This window comes from Chionomys nivalis, chromosome 26, assembly GCF_950005125.1.
Source record: "Chionomys nivalis chromosome 26, mChiNiv1.1, whole genome shotgun sequence".
Taxonomy (NCBI): domain Eukaryota; kingdom Metazoa; phylum Chordata; class Mammalia; order Rodentia; family Cricetidae; genus Chionomys; species Chionomys nivalis.
In genome coordinates this window covers 29,356,934-29,377,350 of record NC_080111.1, presented here as the reverse complement: position 1 = coordinate 29,377,350, position 20,417 = coordinate 29,356,934, and the positions used below count along the sequence as shown (strand labels likewise).

Sequence of the window (20,417 nt, the reverse complement as noted above, 5' to 3'; positions counted from 1 at the left end):
GTCTGTAGTGGTAAACTCTAGGGAGGCACAAGCTTGACTTCTCCATGTTTAATGAGTCCAGTCAAATCAGTGGCACAGAACAGAATTTCACCTTATAGAACACTGACAAATTAATCAGTACTGACTTAAACTTTTCCTCCTAGCTAGAGGTATTCTGCAGTCCAGGTCTTAGAGCATTTGCTACTGATATTAGGTCTGAGCTCACAGATTAAACCATTAGGTATAGACTTTTACTGTTTTGATCCTGGAACTATGGTGTATTTTAAAATGGTTTCTTGCCACTTCTTTAGTCAAGTGTGCCAGAAAGAGAATTTTCCTAAGAAATGGGTAAAACACATCATTACTACAGCATGATAACTTTCTCTCCTGGTGAAAAGAGATTTTTCGCTTATTGTTACATAAGAAAGCCTGGACAACATTCAACAGCACCCATGAGCATAAAGACATTTAGACAGACTTTCTGCTTCTATGCCCTCTGTTATAACAGTTATTAAGAGAGGCATGGGCACAAAGGGCCCATCTTGCTGTAGCAATTGTCTTATCAAGGCATTGAGTCAACAGGTAGCACTCAAGTTTTGTACAGCTCATACTTTTTCAGAAGTGTGGAATGGGATTTACAAAGACTTGTAATGTCCCTGCAGCCTGTGCCCTTGTATTGTTCTTCAAGACAGCCCAGGGAAGCTATTAGCTTCTTGCTTTCCATTTTGAAAAAGGTATTTGAGCTTTAACATACTTGTGTTACCTTGCCAGTCAAGACCCCTCCACCCACATGCTACTGGTATATAAAAGGAGCAGTGGTTTATTCAAGAGTGTTAAATTGCATTTTAGAAAATACAGCCAAATTCTTCTGATGTAAACCATTCGATTAGTCTTCACCAGTGTTTTGGTGTTTACCATTTTTATAAAAGAGAATATTTCTTGAGAATTGTGTGAATTTATTTGGTTGTGATTTTCATAATGAAAGCTGTCAGTGCACTGTTGTGATGAATGAATAAATGACATTCTAATTGTCAAAACTGTGACTTCATTGCATTTATCTTCTTGTTGTACTTCTATCACCAAGTCACACTGTCTAACTTGACAGACACCTGGAGTCCCGATGTTGAACTCAGTGGTTCTACTTGTCATATTTTTTCTCTACTTCAGATGCTTCCCTTGCTGTGTCTAACTCCAGTGCCTAAAAGATCACCCATAAAAACAACTCACACAGAATAAGTGGATTAGGTAAAATTCTATTTGCCCTTCTACTGAAGTCCATTTTAAGAGTGATATTAAATATAAGCTAAGCCAGGCATGGTTGTGCAGACCTTTAATCTAAGCCTTGGGACATAGAGGCAGGTGAATTCTTTTGAGTTTGAGGACAACCTGGTCTATATAATAAATACCAGGACACCCAGAGCTACAAAATGAGACTCTGTATCTATCTATCTATCTATCTATCTATCTATCTATCTATCTATCTATCCCTCTCTCACACACATACAAAACTAATTTGGTATTGAATTTTGAAACCATCAAGTTTTGTAAAAACTTATGTGTTTTAGCTGAGTTTATAACTTTTTATTGTATTTTTATTTTTCTTATTCTGTTGTTGCTATAGTTGCTGTTTCCCTGTTAAAGAAATTCACTTTTACTGCTTCCTCCCACCCCATACCACACACAAACATTTGCTGCAACACTAGATGCTCTTAGTGAGTCAGAAAAAATAACCCTGGAACCTATGAACTGAACCTTTTGTGTCAAGGGCAGTGGTATGAGAATTGAAGGTGGAAATTGAAACTTCAACATAATTGCATGTTGACTGGACTTGCGTGATCGCACTGTCACAGATAGGAGAGCAGGGGTAATAGGTGCTGTCTATGCTCAAATGTTATTTGCCGTTATTGTCCAATTCCAGGGCTAAGCTGTGGCTTTAAACTCTTTTGCCTTGTTCACTTGCTTTTTCACACTGGAAGCTTGACTTAACTTAAAGTGCAATTATTTTCCTAAAACTGCCCTTTACCCACCAATGTTATGCAGTCTTCTGAGCCCCAACTCCTAAATGATGTGAAACTTTTTGAGTCTTCCTATAGAAGATGTCTGCATGTATTCATCTTTCACCTTATCTGTTCTTCCTCTGCCATGCATCTGACATTTGAGGAAATCAATAGCTGTTTTATACACGATATCAATGCGAGAATAAAACATATTCTCTGATGAAAAATCAAATCAAACCCCAATACAAAAGTGATTGTATGTAGTCTCTTCCATATAGATATTTGTTAGATTAGTGAATGTGTGGGCCATGGCACAATGGCTTTTGTTTTTTACAGATTAGTTTTCCAGAGATATTCAGATCATAATACTGTTAAGGAAAAAGTTGTAGGGTAGTAAGAAAAGGAGCAGGATGAGTAGTGAGAAATATGACATTACCTTCTATGTTAGGGTTCTTTAGAGAAACAGAGCATGTAGAAGGAATACAGAGATGACGATGATGATGATAATGAAAATAGTTATATCACAGATAGATGATAGATAAAAGATAGAAGATAGACAGACAGACACACAGACAGACAGATAATAGATAGATGATAGATGATAGATAGATAGACAGACAGACAGACAGACAGACAGACAGACAGACAGACAGACAGATAGATAGATAGATAGATAGATAGATAGATAGATAGATAGATAGATAAGTCATAGTTATATACTGAAAATTGGACTTACACCGGTTTTCATGGGATATCAACTTACTGGTAAGACTAAGACTCTGGTATCTTCTCAGTCCCGAAGACTGGATACTCTTTGTGTCTAGGAATGGTAGGAATGAGGTCCTGTGCTGTAATTAAGGTGAATTTGTGACTATAGGGATTCTCTCCCCTGTGGGCAAAATGAATATAGAAGTAGGCAAGAACGAACCCAGTAAAACTAGGCCAAAGGCAGTTTCTCTGGCTTCTTGGCTATAGGTGAAGTGTCGCTGTTGATGCAAACATTAAATATGGAATAGAGCAAGAGGTATGATGCTTGTTTGGAGGTAAAATCAGTACAATAGTAGAAAGGGTGAAGGAAAATTGCATGTGTCTTCTTTGAGCTTATTATGCAGCAGTAGAAGAAGATGGGAACTTAGGGGAAACTATTATAGATAAGGCATAAAAGCCCAAAAAAGTGCAAGAAAAAAATCTCTCCTGTTTCCAAACCCTTGTATCTTTACAGGGAACATCCTGATATCTTACTGAAGTAGAACAAGCCCCTATAGAAAGAATAAAAATCACACCAGCCAACTTTTTGAGAAATAGTTTACAAAACATATTTCTTTAAATGAAGTTGGCAGACTTACTACATGTCAAATGAAGTTGACTCTTACTAGGTATATTATTTATTTTCCTCAGTGGTGTGATGAAACACCTGAAGAACTAAGTAGAGGAAGTAAGGGTTCACCTTGGGTCATGGCCTGGGAATATGCAGTACATCAGGCAAGGAAGTCCTAGAGGAAGAAATTTGAGGTGACAGGTCACATTCCTTCCTATGTCAGGAAACAGAGAGAAATCAATGCTAGAATTCAGCTGGTTCATTTCTTTTGATATAGGGAAATGGAAATGTGCTGTTCTCATTCCAGTTAGTTCTTTCTTGCTCAGATAAACCACTTTTGAAATACCTTCAAGGACACACCAAGAGGTATGTCTCTTAGGCAGTCCTCCAAAATAATGAGAAGCAAGAATAATCATCATATTAGGCCCTAAACTAACTAAGACCACTAAGTCAATAGCCATTAGGGGAATACAGAAAAGACAAAGGCCAACAAAGCCTAGCCAGTGTCATAGCCACAGTGAGGACAACAGAAATTAAAAGACTAGGGGACCAAGGAAGAACATCAACACTCTTAGGACAAACACACAAGCAGGCACACATACATGTATATCTTTTTTAAAATTCCACACAATTGTACATATTAATGGAGTGTAGTGTGGTCTTTCAACACACGTACGTAATGTGCAAGGGTTAAGTCAAGGTAGCATATCCACCACATCAAACATTTATCCTCTCTCTTTGTTGGAAATACATTTTTCTGGTTCTACTGAAGCATCTCATAAATCAGTGCTAATTAGTCATTCAACTATGCTATCAGAATTAGAACATTTAATCTCTGAAAAGCACTAAGTTAAGTGGGTTCTATCAGGCACACTGCTGGGAAAAGAAGTGTAAAGGAAATTGCATTTTCTCTGCCTTTCTGAACCTGTAGTATAATTATTAGACGCTGAGCGGAGAGGACACAAGCTTAGAGGAGGCTGGGAAGAAACAGAAAGGAATCAAATCTAACATGACACTGAAAGTAGCATGTGTTGTTCATAGTGAGTTAGTAGAGGCAAGTGATTTTTCTTGTCAAAGGAACCAATGTAATACCGTCCCTGGGTCTTAATCCTGTGCTGTCAGATTTTCAGTCTACATTTTCTTGATGACTTTCCCAGCATGAGAAATGTGGTACCTGTCTTTGAGAGTGAAAGCTTTACTGTGGGTTTAGGTCACAGGACCCTAATTTGGGACTTAAGGAAATTGATGGGTGAGTACAGAAGTGTATTGTTATAGGAATTAATCTAGATAGTGGCATACACTGAAAATGTAAGTGAAAGGAATCACTGAAGTATATGTCAATATTTTGCTCCCACAAAGTAGGGAAGAGTTGCAGTCCCATGGGTGTAGGTGATCAGTTTTCAGCACAATAGCTTATAGTGCTAAAGAGACTCTAATATACCATCTTAACTCCAGATATGATTACCTTCCTCTAAATGCTTATCATCTAGTAGTAACTGTATTTCCCTATGTTTATTGGAAAAACACCATTATAATAAAGACTTGCAAATAAAATTATAGGTTGAAATACGGTATAGTTTGGAACAGCCAAGGTATGTACACTAGAGGTTAATGATCCCTGTTATATCTTCATAATTACTGACACGGGCTTTCTACTGCACAGCATTTTAAAAGTTCAATGATCGTAAAACAGAAAATACATCACAAGCTTGAGAAAGATATTATCACTATAAAATGATTTGCAAAAAGAATCTTAAGAGACTTTATTTTTGAGACATCTGATTAATATTTGACTTCAGTATTCTATGTGTTTTACAACATGTAATGATGATTCTGCTAAATGAATACTGTTTTTATTTAAGGCAATAATTTAAAAGTTTTAACTTTTACCAGGTTTAACTTCTTAATGTCAAATGAGGAATAGAAGATCTGGAAGTAAGTCAAGATGTAAAGGAAGTTTCAGCCCCACTGAAATAGTAGAAGTCGTATTTGGTACTTAGAATCCTTGCAATGAGTTCCTTACAGACTGAATAACAGTTTTTGGGACAAACACTTTTGTTTCACTCAAATAGATCGAAATTATGTGCACTCATACATCTTCGAGAATTATTTTGCTTTTAAAAAATACATTAAATTTATTTTATAGAATCACGTCATTTACCCTACCCTTTCATCATTCCAATCTTCTTGTTGTTCTTCACTTTCAAATTCATGGACTCTTTGCATTACCTTTTGCTTTGTTAAATACATATGTATTAATATACATGTATGAATTAATTTAATTCACATTATTGCAAATAAATTTATATTATTAATTATATGAATAAATAATATACATAGATATAGCCTTCTCAGTCTGTATAAAGAACCATAGGAACAGGGAGTTTGCTATGATATTGTGTGAAGTCTGTGGGACCCATCACCAACAGGGGCCATGTTATGTCTATAGTCCATGCTGTAGCTGAAGGCCTTTTTGAAGCTCATGGTCTGTACCCCTGCAGGAGACCATGTGGTTCACACTGCCATCAAAGTCTATGTGGATGTCCTTAGCCTTTGCTGCTGCCTGAACTCATGCTGATGTCTGTGGCCTTTGTCTAAGCTTCATTTGAAGGCCTTTTGGATGTCTATAGTCTGTGCCCCTTCATGCATGAGATCATGTTGATGACCTATTACCACCTGACACCATCTTGATGTCTCTGCTGTGTCCAAGTGCAGTGTTGAAGTCTGTCATCTGTATTGCTAATGTCTGTGGTCTCTGCTAATGTCTGTGGTCTCTGCTGATGCCAGAGGCCATGTGGATGTCCATGGTCCATGCTGTTACCAGGAACCATGTGGTCCATAATCCATATTGCCACTGGCTGTAAACGGCAAAGAAGCTTCTTTTGCCGTGGTATCAATGTCTGCAGATTTAAAGTTGCAAATCCATAATAAGTTTCCTTGACAACCTCCCCTCCACAAATCTCACCTCCTCCCAAAGAAACAGTCTAGACAGGAAACTATTGAAGAGAGCTATAAAAATTGTGATAAGGATGCTGAAGTACAGCTCTTTATAGTTGATGGTATCTGCCAGAGGTGGAGTGGGGAAGGACTCAATTTTCTTTAAGGACCTTGAAGTTTGAAGATGTTCCAGTGAGCATATTGACAATACAAAAAAAGACTAGTATTTCTTTCATTTTATTTCTTTCTTCTTTTTTTCAAGGAGAAAGCCACAAGGGTAGGGAGTGGATCTGAGAGGACTGGGAAGTGAGTATTATTAGGGTGCATTTTGTGAAATTCCCAAATAAATAAAAAATATTATGTTGAAAAAATTACTTATGAACGTCTAAAACTAACAACTCATTTTAATTTCACTTTATGGAACCAAATTGATTTTATGATTTAAAAAAAAAATAAAAGAAGAGCTAAATAGTTAAAAGAAGGTGCAAACCAGTTTACAATAATTCACATAAGCACCTCACTCCAGTTCAGTCTCTGGAAGGAATGCCATTTGAACTGTCACCTCATGACAGGGTAGCTCATCCCAGTAAAGTTCATTTTCTTTCAGTTAACTATCTGACCTCTCAACTTATTGACATTTCCTTATTGCCAGAAGACCAAGACTGGCCATGATGTGTTTTAAGATACCATTATTTAGCCTGCAGCAAGGTTTTCAATCACCTAGGTACAATTTTCATATGATATTTGTAACATGATCAAAGAAGTTAATCATCTCTTTTAACTATAGCTATATTTTGTCACAGGTATTGAAGATATATTTGATGGTATTATTGGGATGCCCTGTGTATTTTATAATCAGAGTCATGCATTTTTTATTGTTTCTGCATAACAGGCATGGGAATGTAGTCCATTAGCTTTTGTGTAATGCACTTAATGTTGTTTCTTGATAATGATGAGAAAGTGAAATAGGCTTTTTTTTTTTTTCTTATCTGGGGAACTTTATTAGGACAAGATAGAAGACTTAAAAGCTACATTATTCCATTAAGTCGGGGCCTAATCCAGAGCAAGGCTCTAGCTTTCTTCCATTCTATGTAGGCTGAGTCTTAAATAAGCTTCAAATGCAAAGCACACAAGTATCGGACATTGTTTCCAAGGTTTAAGGATAGAAACTGTTTGCGTGCTGTGACTGTGCTAGGGAAGGCAGCAAGTGTAGAAACTACAGAAAGTTAGACATATCCAACTAAGACCAGTAATGAAGGTGCTTACCTCCAAAATGTATTTTCAATATTTTGAAAGAAGACAGTATGTAAGACTTTAACAACTAGAGACGAAAAGTCAATGCCTGTATTCAAAGCTGCCAAATTAGACTAACTACTTTACTAGGAGTTATTATAACTGGTGACCTAGATTGAAGCCAGTGTTGACTTACCTTTCAAATCCTAGGGACCATAGAATCGTGGTAAACAGTGTTTCTTTGTGTTTATTCTTGAGATCTACTGTTCAAAGCTATTCCTTTCAGTATATTACTACCGATGAACAAGTCAGCCAAGCTACCCAGTCAAGTGTACCACGTGATTAAAACATTTATGATTGTTAAGAAGTTATTTTACAACCTGTGGGTCCAGGCACAATTTTAAATTTCATGATTGTCATTCAAAAAGTACATTTCAAAGGCCATCTTCACCGTGTCTAGAAATCCCTCTATTGAATCTAGGCTGAACAATTCAAACACCCTCTGAAAATATTTTAACTTTCTATATGTAATTATGAATATTCATGATTCATGGAAGGAGGTCAAAATACCAGCATTGGCAAGTGCCTGGAAGAAGTTAAGCCCAGTGGGTTTGAGGAGCTCAAGTTTTCTGTAGAGGAAGGGCCTGCAGATGTAATGAATGGATGAGGAAAAATATTTAGAACTGTAGTCCAAATGTGGGATTGAATTCCTACAGTCTTCCCAGTAGTCTCCAGTGGGTGGGTCTCTGCTTCTCAAGTCTGAGCAAAGAAAGCTAGTTCTTTAGATGGAGCCAATCCTGGTAAAGATGGGACATTCCTAAAATAGCAAAAGATTCAGATGAATGTGTAAGGTAAGTTAATGAACAAGCAGCAAAGTTTGAGGGGATTGATTTCAAACTCTCAACAAGAATCCATACTGTGGGTGAAATGTTATCGAACAATGTCACATGCTACAAAGGAAGTTTCTATGAAATGAACTCAGTGTACCATGCTTCAGTTTTATCTCACTTTAAGAAATGGTCACAAAATTGTTAGTATTTTGACCTCCTTCCATGAATCCAAGTCTGAACAATTGCCACCTTGATCAGTCAGTATCTGTCTACTAATCTTTGTATTATATTGTAAACTTATTCTGGAAAAAGCATTGTCTAAAGAACCAATGGTCACACCTCATTTTTAAATTAGCTATTGTCAAAATTGCAATCAATTATGATTGCTATGAAGCAACAAAAAGTAGGTCATGAGACCTGCTTTATTATGATTTTGCTTTATTGGCAGTGGTCTAAGACAAACCAGTAGTATTGTTGAGGTAAGTTTGTGTTATTGAAATTGGACATTGCCTAAAATAGACAGAGACTGCTCATTCCTTCCCATCCACCCAGACACAAAATAATCACGCAGAAACTACATTAATGCAACACTGCTAGGCAAATGACTCTACCATATTTCTAGCTAGCTCTTACATCTTAAACTAACACATTTTTGTTATTTTGTATTTTGTCATGAAGCTTGTGGCCTGCCAGTAAGGTTCTGGCATGTCTGTCTCCTTTGACAGCTATATAGCGTTTCCTCGACTCCTCCTACTCTCTTCTTACATCTCTGTTTGGATTTTTCACCTGGCTTTACTTTGTTAAGCCATTGGTCAAAAGCAACTTCTTTATTAACAAATGGCAATAAAACATATTCACAGCATACATCACCTCCCACATCAGACTTTTGTTTCTTTAAAAACTTACTTCTAAATGCCGGGCGTTGGTGGCGCACGCCTTTAATCCCAGCACTTGGGAGGCAGAGGCAGGTGGATCTCTGTGAGTTCGAGACCAGCCTGGTCTACAAGAGCTAGTTCCAGGACAGGCTCCAAAACCACAGAGAAACCCTGTCTCGAAAAACCAAAAAAAAAAAAAAAACTTACTTCTATTTCTATAAATCATTTATTTTATTGTTATTTGAGAATAGGAAACAAAATACTAAAAGAGCAAGAAATACTGCAATGTCTAGCTAATCCATAGTTCTGAGATATATTAAACCTGTATGGAGTCTTAAAATTTGTCTTACAATACTCTTGCATATGCCTAGTGAATAAGAATAACAGCTTTTGATATTGGACTAAAGTAGATGGTCAAGTACTTTTTTAATCTTTAGAGGATTAAGAATGCAGCACTGACCTTCATTGGATTGGAGGCTGGTTTATGAGTTTAGTGATAATCAACCTACCAATGCCTTCATGCCATTGATCTCTTAAAAATATTAAGTCCCCAATTATAGGAATTAAAACAGAAAAAATGGAGAATATTTGAAATAATGTTGCTGGACACCTATGCATACAGACAACAGCACACTCTTGTGATGATATTGTAGTTAACACTTAATATTCAACCATATTCTACCAACAAACTTAGTATCTCCATGCAGGCAGAAGGAAACCAGGGCCAAAAGATCATCTAGTGCTTGATAATTCAAATGGAAGAGAAATACAAGGCATATAAATGATAGGTTGCAAGTATATTCACAAGTCTTGTGTATTAAAATAAGGGATTGGAATGGAAATGAATGAGGACAGTGAAGGATGAAGGTTGTTGGGTTGTTTAAAAATGTGAACCTGCCTAGAATTCATAAGAGATAAAATCACTTATATAATATTATACTTTTAAATTTAGGTATTTAAGAGAACTTCATAGATGAGTAAAATATATACACAATTTCTCCCTTTCCTTCATCATTTAACTCCTAGGTGCTTCCCTTCTTTCAAATTCATGACTTCTTCTTTAATCATTTTTGTTGCCTACATACTTCAACATAGGCATATACGACTGTTGTTCATGTATACTTTTTAAGTAGTTGTGGTGGTTTGAATTGGTATGTCTCCCATAGACTCATGTGTTTGAGATATTGAGCCTCAGTGGGTGGACCAGTTAGGAGGCATGGCCTAGTAGGAATAGTTATGGCCTTGATGGAGAAAATGTATTACTATGGAGGTGGGCCTTGAGGTTTCATATATGCTCAAGTTATGCACAGTAGAGCACAGAGACTTCTTCTGCTGCCTGTGGGTCAAGATGCAGAATTCTCAGAACCTTCTCTATCATCATGACTGTACACATTGCCATGTTGGGCATCATGATGTTAAAGGACTAGACCTTTAAAACTGTAAACCAGCCCCAATTAAATGTTTTCCTTTCTAATAATTGCCGTGGTCATGGTGTCTCTTCACAGCATTAGAAACTATAATTAAGAAAATGCTGATACCAGGGACTGGAGTATTTCTGTAGTAGACCTGATCATACTTTTTTTTTTTTTAGAAATAGGGACCTTAGGACTGGGGATTAGAAAAGTACTTGAATACTTTAAGTTTAGCCTAATGGTTCATCCTAGTAGGTGCATGGAAGAGAGTAGTGCTGAGGGTGATTTGAACTGTGGAGACATTGATCAAGAGGTTTCACAGAAGAAGAAGTTCAGTATGTGGCTTAGAAATCATTCTTGTGATATTGTGGTGAAGAATGTTGTTTTTGCTTTTGTATGAAGAGTCTGCCTGGGGCTAAATTAAAGAGATTTGGACTAATACCATTTGCAGAGAAAATCTCAGTCTAGCATAGATTCTGTCCTGAGGTTATTAGTGTTAATTCTAATGAAGCCAAGTCTTGTATTCAAGGAGATGAACAGATTAAAAATTGGAAAAAGGGTAGTGGTGAGTTCAGGGCAAGACCTTATCTATCAAAGCTTCCAACAACTGAAAATGAATTGTAGAACAGTTTAGGTCCAAGTGTGGTGATAAACACATTTAACCCCAGTACTCATAAGGCAGAACTCTGAGTTTTAGGCCAGACTGGCAGACAGATTGAGTTTCAAAACTGCCAAGGTTAGGAAGTGTAGGAAACCATGGAAAACAGAAAGCTGGTAAAGTTGTAATTTAAAGAGGGGGCCATGGTCCAGATGTGGCAAGCAGTGGAACTTGGCAGCATTGGCCATGTGGTTCTGGTTTTAGAGTCAAGGGTAGAAGGAAGGTAATATGGAAGCTTCCTCTATGATCAAGAAGCACTGAGGCCAGGAATTTGTCAAGGGTGTCTCTGAATTGAGGCCCAGAGAGGTCATTGTATGAAACTGTGAAGGTAAAACCAAGACTTCAAAATTGTGGGATACCTGCCTAGCAAAGCTACTAACAGGGAGTAGAAACAGCTCAAGCGATAAAGGATATTGCAGTAAACAAAGCTGAAGTGAATTGGATATCTGAAAAGGATTTTGACATCAGACCTAGAGACGCAGAGTTTGGAGTCTGTTCATTTGGTTTTCGGTCTTTCTTTGGTCCAGTATTTCTTCTTTATTCTTTCTTTACTCCCTTTTGGAGTATATGCATACCCTGTGCCACTATATAATTGGAATATATGATCTGTTTTCTGATTTTAAATTTATAGTGGATTGTAGTTAAGATACTGCATGAATCCCAGAAGAGACTTTGACTTTCAGATTTTTAACATGGTTAAGACTCTAATGAGTAAGGGGCAATTTGAAGTTGACTAAATGCTTAGCATCATGTTATAACTATAAGCCCATGGGGGCCAGCTAGTGGAATGTGGTAGTTGGCATAGGTATCGCTCCCACAGATCCACGTGTTTGGACTGATTGGTCCATAGCAAGAGGCACTATTCAGAGCTATGGCCTTGTTGGAGTAGTTATGTAGCCTTGTTGGAGGAAGCGTGTCAGTGTAGAGGCAGACTTTGAGGTCTACTATGCTCAAGATACTCCCCCAGTGTAGCTAACAGCCTCTTTCTATGGCCTGTGGATCAAGACTCTCAGATCCTTCTCCAGTGCATGACTTCACACACATTCCCATGCTAACTAACCATCATTATGATAATGGACTACACCTCTGAAACTGTAAGCCAGCCTCAATTATATGCTTTCCTTTGTAAGAGTTGCTATGAAGCTGGGTGGTGGTGGCACACGGCCTTAATACCAGCACTCAGAGAGGCAGAGACAGGAGAATCTCTGTGAGTTTTAGGACAGCCTGGTTTACAGAGTAAGTTCCAGGACAACCAGAGATACATAGAGAAATCCTGTCTCAAAAAACAAAAATCAAAAAACAAACAAACAAATAAGAGTTGCTATGGTTATGGTGTCTCTTCAGAGCAACAGAAACCCTGAGACAGTAGTTTATTGAAATTTTAAATTAAGTGACCAGTGATTTTACTGGATAATTGCTGAAGATATTAACTGGGTGTATTAGTCTTGATCAGAGATTTGAAATACCACAAAGAAAAAGAGAGAAACTTGTGATACTTGTTGCTGTGACAATTCTGTTTGTCCAAACTCAAAGGATGGATAAAATTTTAAGATTCATATGTATTTATTTATTTATTTTAAGCAAATATTCATAATTATATTAGAAAAGAAAGGCTTTTTCCTTTTTGAAAAATAAATGCTTTATTACCTTTTCCAATATTATCACTTTCTTTTGCTAATCAAGCAGATCAAAATGAAACTAGGTAAATGAACAATGAAATTATATAACTATGCCACTGTAAATAAAACAGCCAAACTGCTATCCAACTTAAAGTATTCTTACAAAACTGAGTAGGAACTTTATCTTATGATACCCTACTGAATTATTGTTCTCAAACTTTTCAAGATAATCAGTCTAATATATGGTTAGAATATATTATAAGTAGCTTCTACAAAGAAATAAAAATATAGCTATAAAGAGAAGTACTTAGGAGACATTATATGAAAACTCTTTATAGCCCCATAAAGCCAGTAGGACATGCTTACATCAGTTCAAACTGGAATAGGAGATCAAGGTAGATAGAATGAATGCCTTCATTTTCTAAATAAACTGTTAGTAAGGGGGATTTTATTCTGTAGAGCAACTACCCTTAGTGGAATTCCTAGGTTGTCACAGAGTGTTACTGCTTCAATGAGTTAAATACCATGGGGAATAAAGATTAATCAGAGCATGCAGTGCTAGGCAAAATCATCCTGTTTTATCTTCCAGAAGTAAGTAGCCTGTACTGAGCGTGAATATGCAGTAATTTTAGAAATTAATTATTGTCTGTCTTACTTGCTGCTTCTGTAAAGATCAGTGTGACATGACTATGTTATTGGAAAATGAAACCAATTTTTAAATATTTTGTCTAGAGAAATTGTTTCATTTGCTTCTTTGTCAATTTATAGCATTTTCATGAAATTTTATTAGAACTTTGATAGATATTTTCTATGACAGGGAATTTAAGAGTTTCACCTCTCCCAAAACTGTCATATTATATATATATATATATATTATATATATAGAGAGATATATAGATATAGATATATATAATTAGATAACTGAGATCTATGAAGCAAGAACCACTCCCCCGTTTCCAACACCTTTTATGGAGAAAAACAATTACCTTTGACAGAATCAGTCAAACAGATTTACATGGAATAAAATTTAGTTTTTATATTCTGTTCCATTGACTTTTATCTCTGGCTTTACTGTGGAAGCACACCTTTTTCCCTACCATGGCTTTGCAGTACATTCTGAAGATTCTGAGCTTTAGTGTTTTCTAGGTTTGGGTCTGCCTCCCCCCCCCCCCCCCCCGGACAGCTTTGCTGTTCAGCTTCTTTTGTGATTTCATAATAATTTTAGAATCGTTGATTTTTATTTATGTGAAGGTTATGAAGAATTTCATCGGTATTTTGATGGATATTGTACTGAATCAAAATGTCAGCATTAATTTTTACAATCTATGAATTCATTAAGGCTATTTTCCAATTTTTGTGTATTTTTAAACTTTTTTCAAAAGTTGTTATATTTTTTCATGGATTTCTTTTGTTTTCCTGATTAAGTTTATGCATATGTGGAGATTTTGAAGTAGATATTGTAAATAGGATTAGTTCCTTTTTCAAAAAGTTTATTGGCATGCAAGTATTGTTGATGTTTATTTCTTGCTTCTAAACTCCTTCAACTTTACTGGGTCTATTTATGAATCCTGAAAGAATTTTGGTAGAATTTTTAGATGGTTATTTTCACAGGTGAAGGGAATTGCACATGTAAAAAAGATATTATTCCCATCAAATCTAATTTCTTGGGTCTCTTTACATGAAGGAATGACGGATTTTGTACAATATTTTCCACATATGATAATACAATAATATGGCTTTTACCACCCATTATGTTGAGGTTAAAAGTTGATGTTAGAGATTTATATATGGTGAGCTATCTTCACATACGTATTGTTCTTTATTATATAGTAATTTTTGAATGTGGTCTTTTATTCAGTTGTATAAAATTAAAAAACAGTATGCCTAAGTTCAGCAGGGTTTTCAGTCTTCTGTGTGTCCATGTCTTCCTTGTCTATTTTTAGAATTTGGGTAAAGCTGAACTCATAATATGAATTTGAAAGAACTGTATCACTTTTAATTTTTAGAAAATAGTTTAAGCAATAGTATTAAGATTTCTGTAAAAGTTAAGAAAAGTTCAATTATGAAGTTCACTTTCTTGGATTTTCTTTGGTGAAGAATTTAATACTGATTCAAATTTTTTAGCTTTAGTTGATTCTTTGTACATTTCACATCATGAGTTCTAGTCCTGCTGATATTCTTGTCCCCTCGAATTTGCTCTGTACTCTTGTAACCTCCCCCAATAATCAAAACCAAATTTAAAAGAGAAACCAAGAACTAAACAAAACAAAGAAACAAGAGAGAGAGAGAGAGAGAGAGAGAGAGAGAGAGAGAGAGAGAGAGAGAGAGAGAGAAGAGTCTTCTTATGAAAGCTGTGGTGTGGCCTTGTCGAAGCACACAGTTTACCCGTTAGTCCATTCATTTTTCTTAGAAGTGTTCATCGCCACAAGTCATTGGTTTGCCTGGATACCTCTGGTTTAGGCTCCACCACCCATAATCGTCTCTCACTGGGGCTCCTCTTGGATATCCTGTTGTCCTGTGTCATGGAGATGGGTAGGCTCATCACCTTCACATGCTCCAACAGTTCTTTTGATTCAGCCAGTGTTCTATTTCTGGGCCTGAGTGGTAGCTGATTGGTGAGCCTGCCAGCTTTCCCTCATGGTCACTCTCCAGGTGCTGTGTTGGTTACCTCATCCAAAGTAGACTGCAGCAAGGAGCAAGCCAGCTCTTCTTTCCTCAGATCCTCAGATCCTGTTCACCAATACTCACATTGCCAGGGTCAGCTCTACTGTCCCCAGGCCTATACTATATCTGGTTGACCTATGTCGCCACCAGGGCCATGGTAATATCTGGGCTGGAGCTGCTGTCAAAGGCCCTGTCTGCGTCCTTGTTCCTGATGCAGATTGGGTCTGTACTGATGTCCATAACCTGTGTTAGCACAAGGATTCATTAGAACCATGTTGTGCTGAGCCAGTCCCACCTTCCACTGGCCATGGGATGGCTGGCTCCACCCCTCATGGGATACTGGAGCAAGTGCTCTTGTCTTTCCCCTCAGGGGAGAGAAAGCCTAAGTCCCACCAAGGGTGTACTCAGGAGGAAGGGCCCTACCCCTTACCACAGGAGTGCTCCTCACCTGGGCAGCACAGTAGAGCTGACCCTGTCTTGGGAACTCAGGAGAGTTTACCCTGAGGATGTGAGAGCAGGAGAGCTGACTCTGCCCCCTCTTTATTGTCTACCATGTTGTGGCATGGGTGAGAGAAATATGCCCTCCTGTCCCCACACTCATTACTTCCTGCAGGAGAGCTGGCTCTGGGGTCACAATAGAGTGGGAGAAGTAGCCCTGCCCCTCACCAGCTGCAGCCCTGGAGAAAGCAGCTTTGGCTTCCTGTCTGGGAAGCACAGTAGAGCTGACTTGGTTTTTGGGAGCGTGCAGGTGAACCAGCCCCAAAAGTGTGAGAGCAGGGAAGCTGATTCTGCCCCTCCCTCATACCTGCCCTACAGCAATTTAGAGAGAAGGCCCTGCACTTTCCCTGGTCTTGGTAGATTCAATCTGGTTACACAGTCTGAGCAGATTTCCTTTTCTTCAAAGTTCAATTTGGTGTGTGTGTGTGTGTGTGTGTGTGTGTGCGTGTGTTTGTGTGTGTCTCCAGAACAGTATCCCATTCAAAGTGTTTCAATTTTTCCCCCAGGGCTCTTTTTGTTCACTGTTGTGAACTAAATTATATCAGCAAATTAACAATATGAAAATGGTCTGAAGAGACAAGAAAAATAAGTCAACAAAAGTGAAACAAAGTGAATGACTGGTTATGACTCTGAGGCCTTGCATGATCTGAGGGCTTGCATGACCTCAAACACAGGTCTACTTGGAAAGGTGAATCCTCTGTCCCGTTGCTATTTTAAGAATAATGAGTGTCTTTTACTCCTTCTCAGGCAGATTGGGTTCATCAGTTTGGTTACAGGGCAAGTCAAGATCAGGCCCCTTCTCCTCTAGTTCTTAGGGTCTTAGCTGGGGTCATCCTTAGCTGGGGATTCTGGGAATTTCTCTAGCGCCAGGTTTCTGCTAACCCTATAATGGCTCCCTCAATCAAGACATCTCTTTCCTTGCTCTTACCTTAGTCCTTCCTCTTAGAAGTCTTCAATTCATGGGCACAGGAGACCACTTTCTAAATATAACCCCAGTAGCACAGGAAAGGAAACTGAGCTCATGGTCCCAGAGTAGCTAAAAAATAAGTTGAACCCAAAGGAAAACATATGTAGATTCACCTGGAAATTGGAAACAGACAGGTTCGCCTGAAAAAATTGGGAGCATCGGGGTAAGGGGAGAAGGGTGGGTGGAAGGGGAAGAGGAAGAAATAATGGGAGGGGTGAGGAGAATAAAATTTACCATTAAATTACTTCCTACTAAGCTAACTTGTAAGGCTCAGTTCAGTGATTTAGAAAGAAAGGAAGAAGGGAAAAAGGAAATCACCCAAACTCAATAGGTCTCCTATTCATACATAGTTCTGTACAAAGACTCAGTTCAGTGGGTGTACCCATCATAGTCTTAACCTCTTTGCTCATATTCTCACTCCTCCCATTTTATTGAAAATTTAAGGTTTATTAGATGTCCTCAAAGATTTGAGAATTATAAAATATAGCAAGTTTCATAATGAGTTATTGTAATAATGTCAATTTATCAATCACTTCTTCCTTTGTGAATATAGTCTCTAGCTTCTGAGTTTCTATTAGGTGGGAATAAACCGTACAGTGTTATTAGCTCACCGAAGAATTAAGGAAACAAAGAACTATGACAAGAATGAATGACATTGATTGTTATCATACAATGTAGGCAATATTTACCTACTGCTCAAATTGGTTATTATGCATTATTCTGAAAACAATGTTTTTGGAGTTTCTTGCTCAGTAACACATGCTCAAGCTCACAGAATATTTCAGGCTTAAGAAACCAATATATTTTCAAAATAAATGAAGGTAACATTAACATCAATCACTTTTGAGACCTTTAACCTTTGAAGATACATTTGTTTCCAGTTATTAAAAGCTGCACTTTATAGGTCACATTCAAACTTCAAAGAAAATTCTCTTAGGCTTGTTTCTGTGTAAAATCCCAAATGATATGAAAGATTATGTTGAAGTGGCTGCAGATATTCTTCAGATGTGAGTATGTGATGTATCTGATGGCCAGAGGCAGTAGATGGTCATAATTTGGGCCACATTATTGTATATTCTGGAAGGACAATAATAATGTCTCATGAGAGCAGCTGGATATAAATCAAGTGAGAGACAGAGTAAGGTGTGAATGGCTAGGCAGAGTGAATGTGCTTGCCTGTGGTGTGCTGTGCTGATCCCATCATGTTGGATGCAGCTCTAGGTTGCCTGTGGTGTGTTGTGCCTGTGATCCCATCATGTTGGATGCAGCTCTAGGTTGCCTGTGGTGTGTTGTGCCTATGATCCCATCATGTTGGATGCAGCTCTAGGTTTATGCAGATGTCCACGGATCCTGACTCTCTCATTTGCACATGAAGTTGTGACATATCTTCCTTCCTGCTGCTGGCTTCCCGAGTTTGAAAGTTTATCAGTGCTGTTCAAAAGTTGCTCTTAAGGACACTACAGATGAGTCAACTCCATTAATAAGGGTGTTTCCAAATTTCTCCTTTCTACCTAGACTTTCATATAAAAAAGATTAGGTAGGTGCAGCTAGTGAAACTGATTGATATTTAGTGCCTCTAAATATCTTAATTTAGATGTTCAAATGATCTGTTTATTTCCTCTTTATTGAATGAGCCCTCTAAAACGCCAACTAGTCATTTACTTAGTCTTCATTTTATGAATTATTATTTTTTTAACTTAAAAATTTTAATACTTCTTCAATAAAAGATTGCATTGATAGTTTATAATCTATATACTGTAAGGATTCACTGCAGGTTATTGCTCAGGCCATGCATCTGGAGCATCCACTTCTGTGAAGCATATGACGAGCCCTCAGCATATGGTGAGCCCCCAACTGAGTGACCCAACTGAGGCATCAGGAGCCTCTCTACTCACACACTTTAGAGAGTTCAAAGATCTCATATTGGCAGACTTCCTGGGAAATGGGTGTACAGTGCACCTGCTAGGTGTCTTGCAAACATACGTAAATTTACTCCACTCTCGTCAACACTCAAGAATCAGGGGCAGCCTTGGTTACACGCTCCAGTGGTAAAATCACTCCCCTCTTCTCTGAGACATATCATAGATCTCTAAGCTCTTATCAGAGCTTCTCGTCTGCTAGCTACAGCACTGGAGCCTGGACTCTTCTTTAGATTTCCTCTCCTGCCTGTCTGCATGTCCATGCTAATAGTAACTCTTCTAATAAACTTCTTACCCCAAAGGAAAGTCCTCTCAAGTGTCACCCTTGAGTCTCTAATCTGAGACATATCATTGTTGATAAAACCTGAAGTATGCAAATTTCTTTAAAAAATATTTTGTAATTTTATTGCAATAAAATGAATATAGACTTTGAAAATACATACAGTGTGGCTCTTCAGTTCAAGGCAATGAATTATTCTGTATAAAGTATCTTTTTCCTTAAACACTCTTTAGATTAATCTTTCCAAATCATACAACCTTATTCAGTGTTCATTCTGTAAGTTTAGAATAAGCTTGTCAAAATCAAAGCTCTGTTCAAAAACAAAATCAATGTTGCTTTTGTTGGTGCGCTTTTTTAAATTGAGATTTATTCTATGTTTGAGAGTTTCTAGTTTCTTCCTGTCTCATTGGAATACTGCAAGATTTACAATAGATGGCCAAAGAAATGATTGGAATTTAGTTGTGTAGAACTCCAACATTAAATCACACTTGTTTTCTGGTTACTTAAGGATTCTGAAATAGTCTGAGAGTATTCTCTGTTTCTTTCCTTCTATCTCGAACTAAATAGCGCTTTTGTAGTTGATGAGAGATTTTGAAGTTGATTAATTGAATTAGAATTATTTCCAAACTTTTTTCTTTGTTTTGTGTGTGTGTGTTATTGTTTTCCAGTCAGGGTTTCTTTGTGCAAGATGTCTGTCTTTCTGTCTTGGAACTTGCTTTGTAGTCCAGGGTGGCATCAAACTCAGAGACGCCTGCCTTTCCTCCCTGGTGCTGGGTTTAATAACTTGCTCCACCATGCTGAACTGTTTCTCATATTTTAATTACTTACTGAATCTGCTGAGTTCAGCCTGCAAGTGTATTAGCCCACTGAAACAGAGTTGACTCTGGGTTTGGTACAACCAACCATGTTTGGTTGCTTCACTTGAAGCAGGGATAATCTGCAAGCCACAGAATGACTCCATTCTGTATGCCTCACAAGGGTCTCTGTGACACTCTGCTGGATCTTTTGTCTATGTGCAAAGGAGGCGCACAGCTGTTAATTGACAAGGTAAGTAATCTTCTCCTGATTACAGTAGTTAAAGGCTGCTCTCTAATGGATTCTACTTGTCACTTCTAATTCTTTTGAATGTTTGTCTGTATTCCATTAGAATGGCTTTATCATTTGGATTGCACTCCTGTTGGCTACTCTGATAGATATAATGGGTTATTTAAAAACTATGATAATCACTCAA

The 20,417-nt window shown here is 37.6% G+C and overlaps 1 protein-coding gene across 1 annotated transcript in view; it reads left to right on the top strand.

Moving 5' to 3' along the window:
* Positions 1-20,417, top strand: part of Znf804b (zinc finger protein 804B) — a 516,878-nt gene that overhangs the window by 269,911 nt on the left and 226,550 nt on the right. The gene's annotated exons all lie outside the window — the stretch shown is intronic.